This window comes from Schistocerca serialis, chromosome 6, assembly GCF_023864345.2.
Source record: "Schistocerca serialis cubense isolate TAMUIC-IGC-003099 chromosome 6, iqSchSeri2.2, whole genome shotgun sequence".
NCBI classification, from domain to species: domain Eukaryota; kingdom Metazoa; phylum Arthropoda; class Insecta; order Orthoptera; family Acrididae; genus Schistocerca; species Schistocerca serialis.
This window is the reverse complement of record NC_064643.1, coordinates 603,811,981-603,829,335: the sequence shown is the minus strand read 5'-3', so window position 1 is coordinate 603,829,335 and position 17,355 is coordinate 603,811,981. Positions and strand designations below refer to the sequence as shown.

The 17,355-nt window shown below is 40.9% G+C and overlaps 1 protein-coding gene across 1 annotated transcript in view; it reads right to left on the bottom strand.

Annotated features, from left to right (window-relative positions):
* LOC126483928 (uncharacterized) overlaps nt 1–17,355 on the bottom strand; it is a 259,894-nt gene that overhangs the window by 76,213 nt on the left and 166,326 nt on the right. The gene's annotated exons all lie outside the window — the stretch shown is intronic.

Genomic DNA, 17,355 nt, shown 5'->3' with positions numbered 1-17,355 from the left:
TAACTTGAACCAACTGTTTTAGGATACTTGAGTATATCATGTTCAAATAAAATGTATCGACTTGCATATGGTGGCCAGCGCAAAAATATTTCCGCCTTTCATCCCTATTTTCTACCGAGACATCATCGAATATGAAATGCTGTTTGGCTTAAATTTCCCTGGTGGTGGAAAACCGCTACTTTACTCTCTCAATTCTGTCCAATATCTTCTGCAATAGCTGTTATTTTGGGTGAAGCAAGGTATCTGAAAAAATATATATATGTACCCAAAATGAACCCCATCGGGGTGCATTACTAGTGTTAGAACAAGATTAGGCTTTCCACAGTCTGAAGGTCCTATCTTCTTGTTTCTCCATCTTTTATCATCATTGCAGGACAAGTTGGTTGCTACAATACTCCTCTGAAGGAGATGTTTTCTTCACTCTGCGTGATGATGCCTGTGCATCCACATTGACATACAGGATAATTTACAGAGACCGCTCCCAATTTTGTTCATTTATAAAAACTTCTCTATTGCAGGGTATATAACAATCTTAAGTACGATCGCAGTTATGTATATATCTGGCACACTTGGCTCATACATTTCTGCCTCCATTCTGGCACAAATTGGATAATTAGACTCAGCAACCGTTTTTCCATGGACTGTGTAATTACGAATAAATTACGTATAAATGAAATGCGATCAGAGAAACAAAACTGAGGAAATAGCCGATAGAAGAAGAAAATAACAAAGAACGTGATCCAGAAGTATCAAAAAACAAGGTTTTAGAAATATCAAACTCTTCTACCCCAGAGCCCTTGAGCGACCTTGCAACTTTATTAGAAGTCGTGGTGAATGCGCATGCCGAAGATATATGGTTCTCAGAAGAAAAAGCAAAACTGTGGGAACCGCCTTAACAATGGCAGTTGGAAGATGTAGTTAAAGAAGAGACAGGAGATATGAACAGGACCTTGGCTAAAATCGCAACATTATCTGAGACATTAGAGAGAAACACAGGCAAATTGAATGTTGCACCTCCAGAATCAGGTCTAGCTGACGTTTCTAAATTAAGAATAGATGTAATAATTTGAAAGTAAATCTACTTGCAACAGAAAAGCAATATAACATGGAAAAAGAAGAAAAATAAGAAACCTGAAACTTCCTGGCAGATTCAAGATAAATAAGTTTTATATGACGCAAATAAATGTTTAAAATACATGTTTGTTTTATTATGATTCCGGTCTTGGCTCACAATGTTTACTTGTAATCAAGTACATACCACGCCTTTACACACGATGGTACAGTCAGAATCACCGACGGACGTGGTGGTTCCACAGTGCATGCTCAGGCTGCTCGGAGCTCATGCAGCTGGCTACAGTCACTCGTTAGTATCAATGAGTTGGCGCCATGATGGCTTCGCAGAGGGATGAGAAGGCGTCAGGCACCTGGGAGGTGCGCAGGGTACATATCAGCAGATGGCCATGGATCAACGGTTGACCACACTCACAAACAGACCACTCGGAAAATGGATTTTTGTAATTTTTTAATGATTATGGTATGTAAACTTCAGACCTCAAAATCGATCCCTCACAGCAGTTCGGAGGTGTTCTCAAAAATTCTCGAGCAGTTTAAATCGCTGAAGTTAGAGCTATTGCCATAGTGGGATGTGTGTCTCACACAGTAGTTTTATAGAGTGGAAACTGGGTAACCAAAGAATAACTGTTTGAAATTTCTCTACATTTTTCGTTTTTTGTTCAGTTCTGATACTATCATCACTTAAATATAAAATTCATCAAATTTATGATAAACACCACATATTTAATCATCAATTTTTTTAAAAAAAATGCGCAACTTCTAGTTTATAACTGCATATTGCATGCATTGCAAATATAAATCATGAGTAAAGATTGTTTAACTGAAAAACATTACAAATTTATTAACAATCTTTGGTAAAACATCTATAATTAAAGACACATATTTGCATTGAAAACTGGAATTTTGTGTGTGCTGTGTAATTAGAAACAAGATTTGCATTTTAAAAAATTGGTTACATGAGTTAATTAGCACAGATGAATTTTATATCTAAATGATGTATTCGAATAGAAAAAAAAAACGAAAAAGAAGACAGTGAGATTTTTATCCACATTTCCATTCTCCAATGCTACCAAGTGAGCCACACAGTCTATCGTGAAAATAGCCTTTATTTTACTGAATTAAAGTTCCCTGGTAAGCTTCAAAGTATATTTTTTGAGAATGTTTGAGAGTTGCATCGAACTGATTTGGTATATCGATATTAGACTTCCAACCTTCACATACCATAAATACAAAAAATTACAAAAATCCATTGTAGGATGGTCTCCTTGTTAAGGCTGCCCAAACATTCACATTCCAGCAGGGCTCAATTCACTTGCTGACAACATGGGTCTACCAGCAACAGCTGACCAAATGCGTCACCAGAGGTGGGCTATACCTCTTTCTTCTATGAGTGGAGGTGCGAAAATATCAGCAAGCCACAAAAGTGGGTCTGCTCCCCTGCTCATCAGCTTATGCAGTACTACGAGAACTTCGAGCGATTCTCAGCGCAGTGAGTAAAGCGCCATGTTCAAAAAAGTGGAAAGCACTGATAATGAAGATGAATGTTTTTGCATGTGTTTATTTCCTCTTTTACAGCAAACACATTTATCAAAAACGATTATCAAGGCTTATTTATCGGTGTGTACATAACGTCTTGTTAATAATAGTATTTTGGTTGGAAATGTTTAACAGGAAAAGTGAAATGGGATAAAAATATATAGACATCCAGTTTTGTATTTAGGTGATTTATGAGCGTTGTCTGGTTGATGATGTATTGATTTAATCCATTGGTTATGTTGTTAATGTACATCACCTTTTGATTTTGATTATTTACACATTATATTTTTTCTAAGATGTTGTTGAACAGCATTTGAACCCTTTGGTTATTTATACTTTCCATACTACGTATACAGAAAATGATTAATGTAATTTATACATATGTATGATCAGCATGGCTACTGATCTTACAGAAAGGCATATTCCTCATTATTTACTTAATTTACTACTGCATAGTTACTAAGTTTTTCCAGACTGTTATATCTTTCCATATGATCCCAGAATGAGATTTTCACTCTGCAGCGGAGTGTGCGCTGATATGAAACTTCCTGGCAGATTAAAACTGTGTGCCCGACCGAGACAGAGTGAAAATCTCATTCTGGAAACGTCCCCCAGGCTGTGGCTAAGCCATGTCTCCGCAGTATCCTTTCTTTCAGGAGTGCTAGTTCTCCAAGTTTCGCAGGAGAGCTTCTGTAAAGTTTGGAAGGTAGGAGACGAGATACTGGCAGAAGTAAAGCTGTGAGCACCGGCCGTGAGTCGTGCTTCGGTAGCTCAGATGGTAGAGCACTTGCCCGCGAAAGGCATGGTCCCGAGTTCGAGTCTCGGTAGGGCACACAGTTTTAATCTGCCAGGAAGTTTCATTTCTATATGATAGTCCTTCATCCAATTTGTGTGATACTGAGTTTCATAAATGTTTGACATTTTGATACGTAAAATAAAACATATGCTTAGATATCACTAACCTAAGCCAGTCCTAGTCGGAGTTGTAAACTGTTGTAAACTTTTAATGTGTGACTGAGTTGGTTTGTTGTTCTTTTGACAAATGTAGTAACGCCACAGATAATTGGTTGAGTGTTTCGATCTAGATGGCGTGTTTGTAAATATCATGGGATTTTGAGCTGTTATTTTTGCCAACATTTGCATTTTGCAAAATAATCAATGGTGGGAATGTAAGGATACCGCGATCGATATACTGGCCCACAAGCTACCTAGCAGCAGATGCCAGCTGGCTAGTTTTAGCTGCTAGAATTTTCTGTAGTTCCGTCCATCGCCATTTGCGATGGACAGGGCACTGTCATGTTGCACCAACAATGCTAGTGAATAGCAAGCGTGTAAAACAAGTAGAAAGTCAGATTTCGTTGCGTAAACATTTACATACGTTGTACAAAAATATGGAAACACCACGAGAAATGCATGCTTGTATGTGAATGCAGATGGAAGCCAAGCCTGCAAGTTGCGCTATTGTATTTGCGCACGAATGCCACCTGTGCAATGCCCTCAATACGTTGCAAACGTAAGTTGTGGTCACAACAGTGTTCCTTGTAGCCGTGAGTGCATTATTTTGGCAAATTGTTCGTGGCCACTTCTATAAACAAGGTAGCTCAAGTGTTTGGTGTTTCAAGAGGCACCGCGTGAAAGATTTGTACCACATACAGGGAAGACGGGCAAACGTCATCTGCTAAGTCACAGTGTGGACTTTATTTTCATGAAAATTGTTATATGAAATAACTTCAATTTGGTATCTGTTAAGGTGGCCCGTAGACAGCCATTACATGGCAGTCCCCCTTAAGTATTAATCGCATTTGCTGTTTTGTAACAGTCATTCATTTACACACTAGTTTTGTATGTGACACTGAATACATTCGCATGATTGAAATTTCTTGTTGTTTTTACACAAAACATATAATTACTTTTGCTTCTTGTATACATCAGTGGCTGCCGTCTATTTTGAGTTCATATTAATTTTGTGCCTGTTGATCACTATTTGCATAACTACATTTGCTCTTCTGTGACAAAGTCTTTCTTTTATCCACCATTTTTGTACATGATATTAAAAACCTGTGTGTAGATGAAATCTCTTGTACTGTTACACTATGACATGTATTTTTGATGGGTTTTCATATATATTTGCTTCTTAGATTTATCATTGTGTCGTTATGGATTTAATACCTTTTGCTTTCATTATTTTTAATTTCCTTCTCTACTTTAATTGGTTGTTTCAATATCTAGTGATTTACATGTTTTTGTTTCTATGAGTCCATACTTTGGACCAGCTTAAAATTTTTTTGAGTGCCAAGATATTATTATACAAATGGTCAATGCAATATTTTTGCACTTGGTGCAGGAGCACATCTACGTAAAGGTGTCTACTTAAAACTAATTGACATGATATGTGTTTATGTAACATTTGTTAATCATTTTGCATGTATGAAATGTTTCTTATTTATTTGTTATATTGTGCATATTTTAGACATTATCATTGCAAAAGAGTTAGCAGCTGTCCCTTACTTACACAGAGCTAACGGGTGTACTATGGAGTTTTATAACTTTTGTTACTGTTTTGAGAGCATTGTGAAAGAAACAAAAGAAACTGTTTATGAAAATGTTTTGAACCAGCCTTCCACTGCAAGGCTAATTCCAACACATTTTCTTTTCACGAGGTGTAGTGTGCTGAGATGGATCTGTCAGCTCCATCTCCTGTCTTTTTCTGCTATTGTAAGTCATTCTTCTCTCGCATTGCCGCCTCCTACCTGATAGCGAAGGTAGTGAGTCTCTTGGAAAGAAGTGACTCATTTCATTCTCAATATTTACATTGATGATTATGCACCTGTGTCTTTGCTACATCCTTTTCCTATTGTTTGATCCAATATGAGTTACTGAGAAGGGTGAGTAAGAGTTTTGTAAAGGAAATCAATGTCTGTTGTCTGCTAGTGAAGTTGTGCCAATAGTGGTAGATTCAGCAAAAAGGCGGAGAAGTTTGGCATTACCTCAGGTCGGGTGTCTGAGCAGATACACAGTTAAGTTGTCAGGGGGTGGGCGGCCATCTCTGGCTTCCCCCTCTGTGCTGGCGAGGAAGAAGGTTTACATGGTACGTCCGATTGGCAATCTGACACTAGGATCTGGTAAGAACAGGTGCATCCTTTCAGACTCTGTTGAGAGAGGTATTTCAATGTACTTATGTAAATGTATTATTTATTTCAGTGTATTTATTTCAATTTTTAGATAGTGGGGGAAATTATTTTAGTTATGGTAGGAGTAGCTTCGGATGTAGAATTACCATTATTTTTGCGCCTTTGGTAGGGCATACGCGCTTTTGGTAGTGAATGCGTTTGTGAGTCAGTGAGCTATCATTTGTAATGCAGTACAAAGAACCTTTATTCTTCCATGCTGTTTATAAAGTGACTTTGCTCTCAATGTGTAAAGTAGATACATGGAACGTTACTGCGAGAAACACGGTGATACATGTTATAGTTTTCACGGATTTTAGGGACTTGAAAGTTGGTGACGTTGCTCAACTACAATGCCACATGGCTGGCAGTATGGGCCAAGTTCTTTGTTTCATTAATCTTCAGTAAACGCTTGCACCTTCAGTGTTTAATCAATGTGTGCGGAGGTGTTCAAAATTAAACTTATGTTTCTTTGGATACAGAATGATTTTCTTTGAAGGCACCATCATGTACTTGATGACATGTCACTCAGAGAACATCGAAATTCAGTTCTTTGTTAAAAATGGTTCAAATGGCTCTGAGTACTATGGGACTCAACTGCTGAGGTCATTAGTCCCCTAGAACTTAGAACTAGTTAAACCTAACTAACCTAAGGACATCACAAATATCCATGCCCGAGGCAGGATTCGAACCTGCGACCGTAGCGGTCTTGCGGTTCCAGACTGCAGCGCCTTTAACCGCACGGCCACTTCGGCCGGCTCAGTCCTTTGTTAAACATTGTATTGGACGAAACTTGTGAAGTAGAGGGAATAACTACATGGGTGAATTATTTTTCATCATTTTGAAATTGAGTAATTTAAAGGACTTTCCTTGGTTTGGGGATTGGTTCAGATAATGGAGAAACATTCACCAGTTCTTCGGTAACGAATTGCCCGCACCTTCAATGTTCGTGTCATATGCGTGCAGTTTTCCAAATGTAAGTTGAATTTTCTAGTGGAAGACGTGAGGTCCTCTTGTACGCGTAGCAGTGTATTCAACCTAGTGTCACTCTAAGCACAACAGGTCTCAATTCACAGAGTTAAACGAACAGCCATTTGCTTGAATTATTTTTTTCTTTTTTAAATTTTCTTTGCTGGATTTTTGACAGTTTAGCACTTGCTCAGGGTTGAGCTAAGACTTCTTTATTGATTACGCAGTAGGATATGTAGCAGTTACCAGTAGTGGAGAATTAGTTTCATTTTCTTTTACAAATGAGTTATGATATTTCTACACTAGTGCATGTGCTTTTTGGTGAGAATACCCTGACGTTCTCCTATCGATATTCGGTGTTGCCATACCAGTAAATTTAAATTCATACAAAGTAGGGACGACGTGTGTGCATTGTGTTGATGAATTTAATTCCATAACATACCTCGAATCCAGTCTAACCTGCAAGATAAATAAATCATTCATAACAAACATTTAAAACTAATCCATGACTTCTATATTGCAAGTCTATCAACCCTTTATTCGCTCATGAACTAATAAGAGTCCTTATGGAAAAAAATTGGGTGTGAAGCCCTGATCGTTTGATTGAATGACTGAAATGGAATAAAGTTATCAATTTTTTATAAGAGCCATTATCAAATTCAGATTTTACGTGGGCCATTAAATCAAATGAGTGATTAAAGAAAGTTAATGAAATTTAAGCGCCCATTTGTTCTATAACGAGACTACAAGGTAGATGTAGTTCGCATGGCGACTCTTGCCAAAATCATAGAAACTGATTTAGAAGTAGGAATTTTTCAATTTGCCGATCCTATCAGCACCATTATTTTATTCACAATAGCATACTTTCAATTGGTTCCTTTCCGAGAACCATCTAGTTCACAAATAACAGTATACTTTCAACGTAAACCAATATATACTAACCAGAGACTGAAAGTAGTCCAAAAATCAATACTGTTCGGGTACAGCATTAGTAGTGTGCTGTTTGACACAGTTACATCGATTAAATATCTAGGCGTAACGTTGCAAAGCAACACGAAATGGCGTGAGCATGTAAGGATGGGAGTAGGTAAGGCGAGTGACTGAATTTGGTTTATGGGGAGAATTTCAGGGAAGTGTGGTTCATCTGTAACGGGGACAGCCAATAGGACACTAGTGCGAACCATTGTTGAGTACTGTTCAAGTGTTTGTGATCCCCATCAGGTTTGATTAAAGGAGGACAGAAGCAGTTCAGAGAAGGGCAGGTAGATTTGTTATCGGTAGGCTCCAACAACACGCAAGTATTACGGAGGTCCTTGGGGAACTCAAATGGGGATCACTAGAGGATAGGCGACGTTCTTTTCAAGGAGCACCATTGAGAAAATTCAGAGAACTGGCATTAAAGGCTGACTGTAGAACGATTCTACTGCCGCCAACGTACGTCTCTCGTGAGGACCATGGAAATAAGGTTAGAGAGGTTAGGGCCCGGACAGTCATTGTGAGTAGAACAGGAAAGGAAATGACTAGTAGTGGTGTAGGGTACCCTCCGCCACGCACCATACGGTGGCTCGCGTAGTATGTATGTAGAGGTGGATGTAGATATCAAATATTTTTAATTTTTAAACTTGCTACGACGTTCTGTAATTATACTTGGATAAATTTATATTGGAAGTGACTTATTTATGATGTCAACTTCAAGTTAGTCCCATCTTTGTTCTCATTGTTTGCTTTCCATAATCATCTGTAAGCAATTTGTTTTCTAGCCCTTAAATAACAAATTTGTTCGAATGTAGATATGGAATTCTTTCTGCTTTTGACCTGTGGCGCCTTCTACTCATATCCTATGCTTAACGAAATGTAGTTGAGACGTAACTATTATGTAGTATATTATAAAATATTCGTGTGCCACAATTGATTGCATAGTGTGTGCCTGTTGTTTGCATTTCAACATCTCGTGCTTCCTCCCAAAAAACGTATAGTGTTAGAAGGGGTAAAAATCATTGTCCATTGGAACAAATGTAAGTGTACAACAGTTACTCACTTTATATAGTTTGAATAGCATACACATTAACACATTTTTATATACCACGCAAGTCATCCACACAATAGTAAGTGTAGATACACTAAATAAATTCTTACACCCCACGGGAGCAAACGACATGTTACTGACGATTCTGACACTACACATACTAAGACAAGCACAGCTTCTGAGGACGGTTATATTTGTTCGAAACGGGTACGGCAGTTAAATAAAGCTCTTTTGAAGGAATTTCTGCCTGGTCGCCGCCTCCCCAGTAATCTTTAACTAAATAACAGTCCATCATGGATAAAATGATGTGGGAGTAGCAGCTGCTCCTCCAGAACTGTTCACACTGCATCCACCGAAATGTGCATTTCACAGGAGAGTTGACGGGTGGCTATTGATGGAGCTTCTTCCACATCACCCATCTTCTCAAATTAAGAGAGAGAACAGCCGGTTGTTGGGAGCCATGGCCAGCTCTGTCGCTCGGACGGTTTAGTTTGTGTCACATTTCCATCCGCAGAGCTAAATTTCTTCCGATTACGACGACTCTTGTTGCAAAACACTTCTCTCTAATTGCTATGATCTCCGCTAACTACATATTCCAACACCACATATTAAACGCATGTGAGCATGTTCTTGTGTCGAGTAATGATCCGTCACTGACACCTAGTGGTGTACCGCAAATGGACGCCCGCTATAATATTTATTGTGTGGGGGTGGGGTGGGGGGAGATACAAGACTCGAAAATTGCCATTGTTGGTATAAACGTGCTGGTCAGTTTCCAGACATGTCATGCCATAAGAACTAAATTCAGTAGGTTTATATCCCAGAGAATTCATGGTTATTCACTCACTATATTAGTCCAAACTCTGCACTCCGGATAGCAAGCGGGAGGGGTGGGGGAGTGCCCCGGTTTGACGCACCGTTGTAAGCGCCAGTGGAACTGCAAACATTTGGTAAGCTGCACCACGGATACATCACAGACGATTGTATAGTATTCTATGTAGAACGAAGATTACCTTTACAGCAAGCACATTTTTACTCGTATTATGAAACATGCACTACCGCAGAAGTATTGCTCATTCTAAACCTTGTATCGCCTGAAATACAGTGTCGGAAAAAAGACTGCAACAGCAAAAAGTGGTTGTGCTACAGATAGTAGGAGGATGTATGTGGATGTAAATCAGGTTTTCTTTAAATACACGCTGTAACGGTCGTGAGCGTTAATTAACCTTTGATAATGGACGTGGTGGTCTGATGTTAGTCAAGAATGCCTTTAAGGTGACGAAGACGCCATTTCAGCACCTCACTGAGTTTGAACGAGGTCGTGTAATAGGTCTACGAGAAGATGGATGTTCCTTCTCCGATACTGGAGAAAGACTTGGCAGGAATGTAGCCACCGTACATGATTGCGGGCAGCGGTGATAACGGGAATGTACGATCGCAAGAAGAGCGCGCACTTGGCACTGCTGAAAGGGAAGACCGTCGTGTTCGGCCTGTGGCTGTGGCGCATCGTACTGCATCTGCAGCAGCAGTTTGAGCATCAGTTGACACCACAGCGACACAGCGAACTGTTACAAATCGGTTACTTGGAGGACAACTCCGAGCCAGACGTCCTTTAGCGTACGTTCCACTGATCCCAAACCACCGCCGTTTGCGACTTCATTGGTGTCAAGTGAAGGCTCACTGGAGGGCAGAGTGGAGCTCTATTGTGTTTTCTGATGAAAGCTGGTTCTGCCCCGTTATAAGGAGGCCAATTGAGAGCCTGCAACCAGCCTATTTGCGTACTAGATACACCTACCCATTACTATTTCTCTGAACTGTCGGTAGTGACCTCGATTTCCGTTGGACCTTAAACTCTAACCTTCCTTCCTTCCTTCTTTCTGTTGAAATAGAAAAATCGAAATGGAAGCTCCTTAGACACGGAGACGAGAATACTATAATTTGGCCATGTGAGATCAAATAATTCAAGGAAGATCCCGTTGAAATGGGGCTCTATTTGCCATTGGTTTCATCATCTGGGTTTCCGAAAAGAAATATTATTTCTAAGAGTTAACCAAAGTCCTTTGAAAGTGAAGATGGGGTCGATCTAAAGCGTGTAATTATTTACAATTTTTGGTATTACACACTCACAGAAACACAAAAGCGAAAATTTAAGAAAGGAACAGCTTGCATATTAGTCAATTCGGACATAGAGACATGTATAAATGTAATACTGTTTTTGACATCTGCCGTTTTTCATCACCAACTACAAATCAATTAAGCTGAGTGTCGGGAGAGAGCTTTTATTACATAGTCCATCCACAGCAAAATACCATTTTACATTAAGGTACTGCCCTCTTCTAATTCCAAATACGAAATGTACATTCTACTAACTGCAGGATGTGGAAATACATAAATGTTTGTCTTTTTTAATGTAAAGTGTAGCCAACTATAAAGCCATAGGAGATGACTGTCTAGTGAAATCGGTAGTCACCGAGGGAGAAATTCGTATATACACTACGTGATCAAAAGTATCCGGGCAGCTGGCTGAAAATGACTTGCAAGTTCGTGGCGCCCTTCATCGGAAACGCTGGAATTCAATATGGTGTTGGTCCACCCTTAGCCTTGATGACAGTTCCCACTCTCGCAGGCATACGCTCAATCAGACGCTAGAAAGTTTCTCGGGGAATGGCAGCCCATTTTTCTCGGAGTGCTGCACTGATGAGAAGCATCGAGGTCGGTCGGTGAGGCCTAGCACGAAGTCGGCGTTCCAGAACATACCAAATGTGTTCTACTACACATTACGACCCTTTTCAATTGTGGCGGTCTCTGTCAGTCAACAGACGAGGTCGACCTGTACGCTTTTGTGCTGTGTGTGTCCCTTAACGTTTTCACTTTACTATCATATCAGAAACAGTGGACCTAGGGATGTTTGGAAATCTCGCATACATACGTATGACACAAGTGACACCCAGAGAGCTCACCACATTTGAAGTCCGTGAGTTCCGCGGAGCGCCCCATTCTGCTCTCACGATGTCTAATGACTACTGAGGTCGCTGATATGGAGTACCTGGCAGAAGGTGACAGCACAATGCACAAAAGATGAAAAACGTATGTTTGTAGGGGGTTTTCTGAACATCGACGATTAAAATCACATGAGAGTCCGGTACTATGTCTGCACTGATCGTCATTAACTCTTTTTTCTGTTCTGCAATATTTGACACTGAACTAAACCAGTGCGAACTGCATTACCTTCGCTCGTCTCATTGACGCTACCCAGTACCTCGCACTCACTAGTGAAAGGAGACAGAAATTACGTCATTACCATTTCAAAAAATCGTTTGTATTAGGTTGGTGCACGAGTTTTTCAAATGTGTTCAAATGTGTGTGAAATCTTATGGGACTTAACTGCTAAGGTCATCAGTCCCTAAGCTTACACACTACTTAACCTAAACTATCCTAAGGACAAACACACACACTCATGCCCTAGGGAGGACTCGAACCTCCGCCGGGACCAGCCGCACAGTCCATGCCTGCAGCGGCCTATACCGCTCGGCTAATTCCGCGCGGCTCCACAAGTTTTTATTTACGGTATTTGTTTATTTTACAAATGTAGTACCGTAGCACCAAATTGAGGAGCAAATCTTCATGACCATGGAACGTGTCAGTAAGTGAAATTACAACAGAAAAGTAAGAACAGATAAAATAAAATGTTTATGAACCCTAAAACGACGTCAAGCTTTAAGTTCATATAAACGCAATCAACAATATAACACAGGAATCAGCTTCATTTTTCAAGGAACTCCTCGACAGAACAGAAGGAGTGACCCAAGAAGAAACTCTTCAGTTTAAATTTGAAAGCGCGTGGATTACTGCTAAGATTTTTGCGTTTTTCCATAAGTTAAGTAACAGAGACTTTAGTCATTAACAATGTTGTCTCTTTCACTAGTACAACAGTATTCGAACGCTGGAGTAACTTTTCGATTCCGCGACTATGAAATCACGTGGTTTTGAGGCGTAGAACCTGTCAAGCTGTATTCGGAGCGCATTGTCGTCCGGGAAGGAAGTTCCTTGAAGGTTGTTCGATAGAGAGCGGAAAAGGTGAAAATCTGAGGGCGCAGGATCAGGTGAATAAGGTGGGTGCGGAACGACTTCCCAACCCAACTCCTGTATAGTGTATTTGTCAATCTACAGAATGCGCGCGGGCGTTATCGTGGAGTAGCGTCACTCGACGTAGTCTTCCTGGTCGTTGATCTTGGATTGGGTTTGCAGTATGTCTCAGTTGTTGACGGCAAACGTCTGTAGTGATGGTTCTACTTTCCTTAGCACAAATGGTTCAAATGGCTCTGAGCACTATGGGACTTAACATATATGGTCATCAGTCCCCTAGAACTTAGAACTACCTAAACCTAACTAACCTAGGAACAGCACACAACACCCAGTCATCACGAGGCAGAGAAAATCCCTGACCTCGCCGGTTTCCTTACCACACTACTCGGTCGCTATTACACCATATGTATAACATTATCTTTTGTGGATGCACGCAGGTGTTTGTATGGGGAGTTGCTGCTTTGTTTGGGTACAGCCATTCCTTTCTTTTCCTTTTGTTAGTATAAACACACTATTTCTCGTCCCCAGTAACGGTACAGGATGAGAATGGTCGGTGTTATTCACGAGCCAATTGATGACGATTAAGCGGAGAGGCATACATAGCCACTGGCTGATTTTTGTGATCCCGGCTTAGAGCATGCGGTGCACATACATCCGATTTTTGAGCCCTCACAATGTCACACGATGGTAGACGATCACAGTTCATCACATCTGCCACTTTTCAAGTACAGTGAGTTGGATCATTGCGGATTAATGCGTTCAAACGTTATTCACCAAACGCCGAAGGTCTTCTTCAACGGGGAGTCACTAACGTCAAAACGATCCTTCTTAAAACGAGAAAACAATTTCCATTTTATTGCGGGGTTCTGTCCCATAGTATTAAACCCATTCACGGTGCCAATGTTTCTCGCTGCCTCCGCTGCTGTCACCCTTCTCTTGAACACAAATGCGTCAACATACCGGAAATGTTCCGCTTTTTCCACTTGGCACTCCATTTTTCAGCGACCGCGACTCCATGCAGTATCCTCAAATGGCAAAAGAACAACACGTACACTCAGAGGCAACAGTGAACTGCAAATGAAAAATTACAATGATAAATAAAGGCATAACAACCGGAATACGAATATGCAAAACTAAAACGTAAGGGACTTGTCCACGAACCTAATAGTTTTAGCTATATTTCTCTTACAACAACGTATGGTCTAAAACGTGTGAAACAGTAAGCTACATGCTATCAGTCTCTTTCAAAAATGGCTCTGAGTATTATGGGACTTAACTTCTGAGGTCATCAGTCCCCTAGAACTAAGAACTACTTAAACCTAACTAACCTAAGGACATCTCACACATCCATGCCTGAGGCATCATTTGAACCTGCGACCGTAGCGGTCGCGCGGTTCCAGACTGTAGCGCCTAGAACCGCTCTACCACTCCGACCGGCAGTCTTTTTCAATACAAGTTTTGTAAATCAGGTTCTCGAGCTTGGTAAATAGCGTCATTTCGCAGTTACTGTTACGAACTGTGAGAAATTAAACGGTTTATTCAGAAACTAAGATACAACGTGTACAAAAATGAGAACTTGTAACCACAAACTTTATCCAAAATCCATTGAGAAGCGTTACGGAATTAAAAAATCAAGAGAAATTTAAAGTTGGCGTCTTGTTTTATTAAGAAGTAATAGAAGACGATATTCACGGAACGTAAATGATAGCTTATAAAACAGTGAAAATGCCAAATCAAACCGAAGAAGTTGGGTCATATAATAACATTCAACAAGCAAACTGGACAGAACACTACAAGAACTTGTGGTACGAAGAAAACTGCTCCACAGAGAATATAGAGAATGAGCTTCAAATAGGACGTGTAGACGATTTACATGTGGATGAATTAAGAGAAACCCTCAACTCCACAAAAACACAGAAAAGCTACTGGGTGGATGGTATAAACGGTGGAATGGTAAAATACGGAGGTACCCTTCTACAAAAGAGACTACTTCATTTATTTAATATGTGCTGGAGAAGGGGAGCTAATCCAAAAGCATAGTCTCAAGCAAAGGTGATGTCACTATTTAAAAAGGCAGGCCAAAGTAGCTGCGAGAACTATAGAGGGCTCAGCTTACTTGACCTTACTTGACACCGCATGCACAGTTTATGCAAGAGAAGTGAACAAGAGATTAAAGGTTACGGCTGAGAGTTTATTAGGTGAAGAACAAATGGGATTTCGGAGGGGTAGATCGATGACAGATGCAGTATTTTTAATAGAACAAATAATCGAAAAACAGGAGAGTACAAGAGGGAACTCATTTAGCATTCATTGGTTTTATTAAGGCATTTGATAATACTGATAAACTGTAGAGCATTATGAGGAAAAGGGGATATGCACAACATACAACAAACGTTTTAAAAAGTCTGTACGAACACACGACTGTAACTTTAGATGTAAATGGCATTATAACACAGACTATAGTCACAAACAAAGGAGTAAAACGAGTGCGCAGCATTACACCCACACTTTTTAACATTTATTTAGATGACGAATTTCGGAAACGGAAGGAGATTTTCAAGGGGGAATTAGGGTTAACAGTAATTCAAATGGTTCAAATGACTCTGAGTACTATGGGACTTAACATCTGAGGTCATCATTCCCATAGTACTTAGAACTACTTAAACCTAACTAACCTAAGGACATCACACACATCCATGCCCAAGGCAGGATTCGAACCTGCGACCGTAGCTGTCGCGCGTTTCCAGACTGTAGCGCCTAGAACCACTCGGTCACACTGGCCGGCGACCAACAGTAATTCCCGGTTGAATTGTCTTTTATATGCAAACGACGCCACACTGCTGACGGATAACGAAGATGCATTACAAAGGCGAATATTAGGTAAGATATCAGAAAAGAAGACAAAATCAATGGCTTTCAAAAGGGAATATTCTGTACGGACAATAAATGTGATCGACAGTAGAACAGGTCAAACATTTTAATTATTCAGGTTGTGACGTCACATATTAGTAGGTCGAAGACATGGAGAGGAGGTTAAAATAGTTTGGGAATATATGTGGAACAATAAACAGATGTCTAAAACATAAAACGAGGAAAAAAAAGAAGACTGATATTTTATAAGACGATGGCAATTCCAGTGTTTGCCGGCCGGAGTGGCCGAGCGGTTCTAGGCGCTACAGTCTGGAACCGCGCGACCGCTACGGTCACAGGTTCGAATCATGCCTCGGGCATGGATGTGTGTGATGTCCTTAGGTTTGTTATGTTTAAGTACTTCTAAGTTATAGGGGACTGATGACCTCAGAAGTTAAGTCCCATAGTGCTCAGAGCCATTTGAACCAATTCCAGTGTTTGTTTACGGAAGTGAATCGTGGGTTATAAGCGAACGTCAAGAACGTCGCTTACAGGCAATGGAGATGAGGTTTCTAAGAGCAGTAAACGGATGCATAAGAGACGACAGATTTAGAAATGCGGATATTAGGAAAGAGCTAAATGTATTCAGCATCCTCAATAAAACACAAGAAAATAGGAGAAACTGAAATGAACATATTGAAAGAACGAGTGGAGAAAGACAACCTCTCCAGGTAAAAAGATCTGAGCCAGGTGGGAGAAGCGGCCAAGGATACTGTAACAAGCAAAACTAAAATGGCCTAATACTTGGAGTGGAGAAGAAGATGATGATGATGATTTGTTTTTGCAAAAGAAAGTGTGTAAGAAAAAGATAAGTTCATAAAACGTTGTGGCTTAGTCTTACAGGGGCACCCTCAAGAATTTTTACAGCGTGAGGAACTGGACGCCCCCTCCCCCCCCCCCTCCCACACTTTTTCCCGTCGCGGCACGGCGCATAGTGTGAAGCCTAGGCGTGTACCGGTCCAGTACATCCCATTCCGGTGCGCGGTGTGAACGCAGCCTAATACCCTATAAACAAGGTCACGATGCCGGAAGAGATTCAAACACGCTAAGCGTAGAAATGAGAAAACTACGTCGGTGAGAATATTAATCCCGCCATTTCCCGGACGGTGAGTGGAGTTTTATGGCTAGCCACAAGACTAATGTGATTACGGACGGTAAAAAGATTTGTAGCGCGGCCCAGGAGAAACTAGAGCCGGCGCGGTGTGGCGCCGCGCTTCCGCGATAGGCGGCTGCGACAATAAAAGCGGGCAGCGGGCAGCAGGTAGCGGCCCACTTAGCGCGAGCACGCAGCAAGTGTGCCGGCGCGGCGAGGCACGTACCGGCCGTGGCTTCGACGCCCGGCAGGGGACCGAAGCAGGACGCGCGTAGCCGGCGGCACTCGCCGATTGTCGTCTACGCGCATCGACTCCACTCCGTCACAGCACAACCTCTCCACATCCAGGACATGAGAGCTGAGCGACTGCACTGTAGGTTGTGTAGTAGGCCTGCATCCAAATAGAATACGATAGAGAGGCGACAACGCGACGACAGCGATGCAAATTGAACAACTTTTTACTGTGTTTTATGTTGTCAGAAGAAATGTGGGTG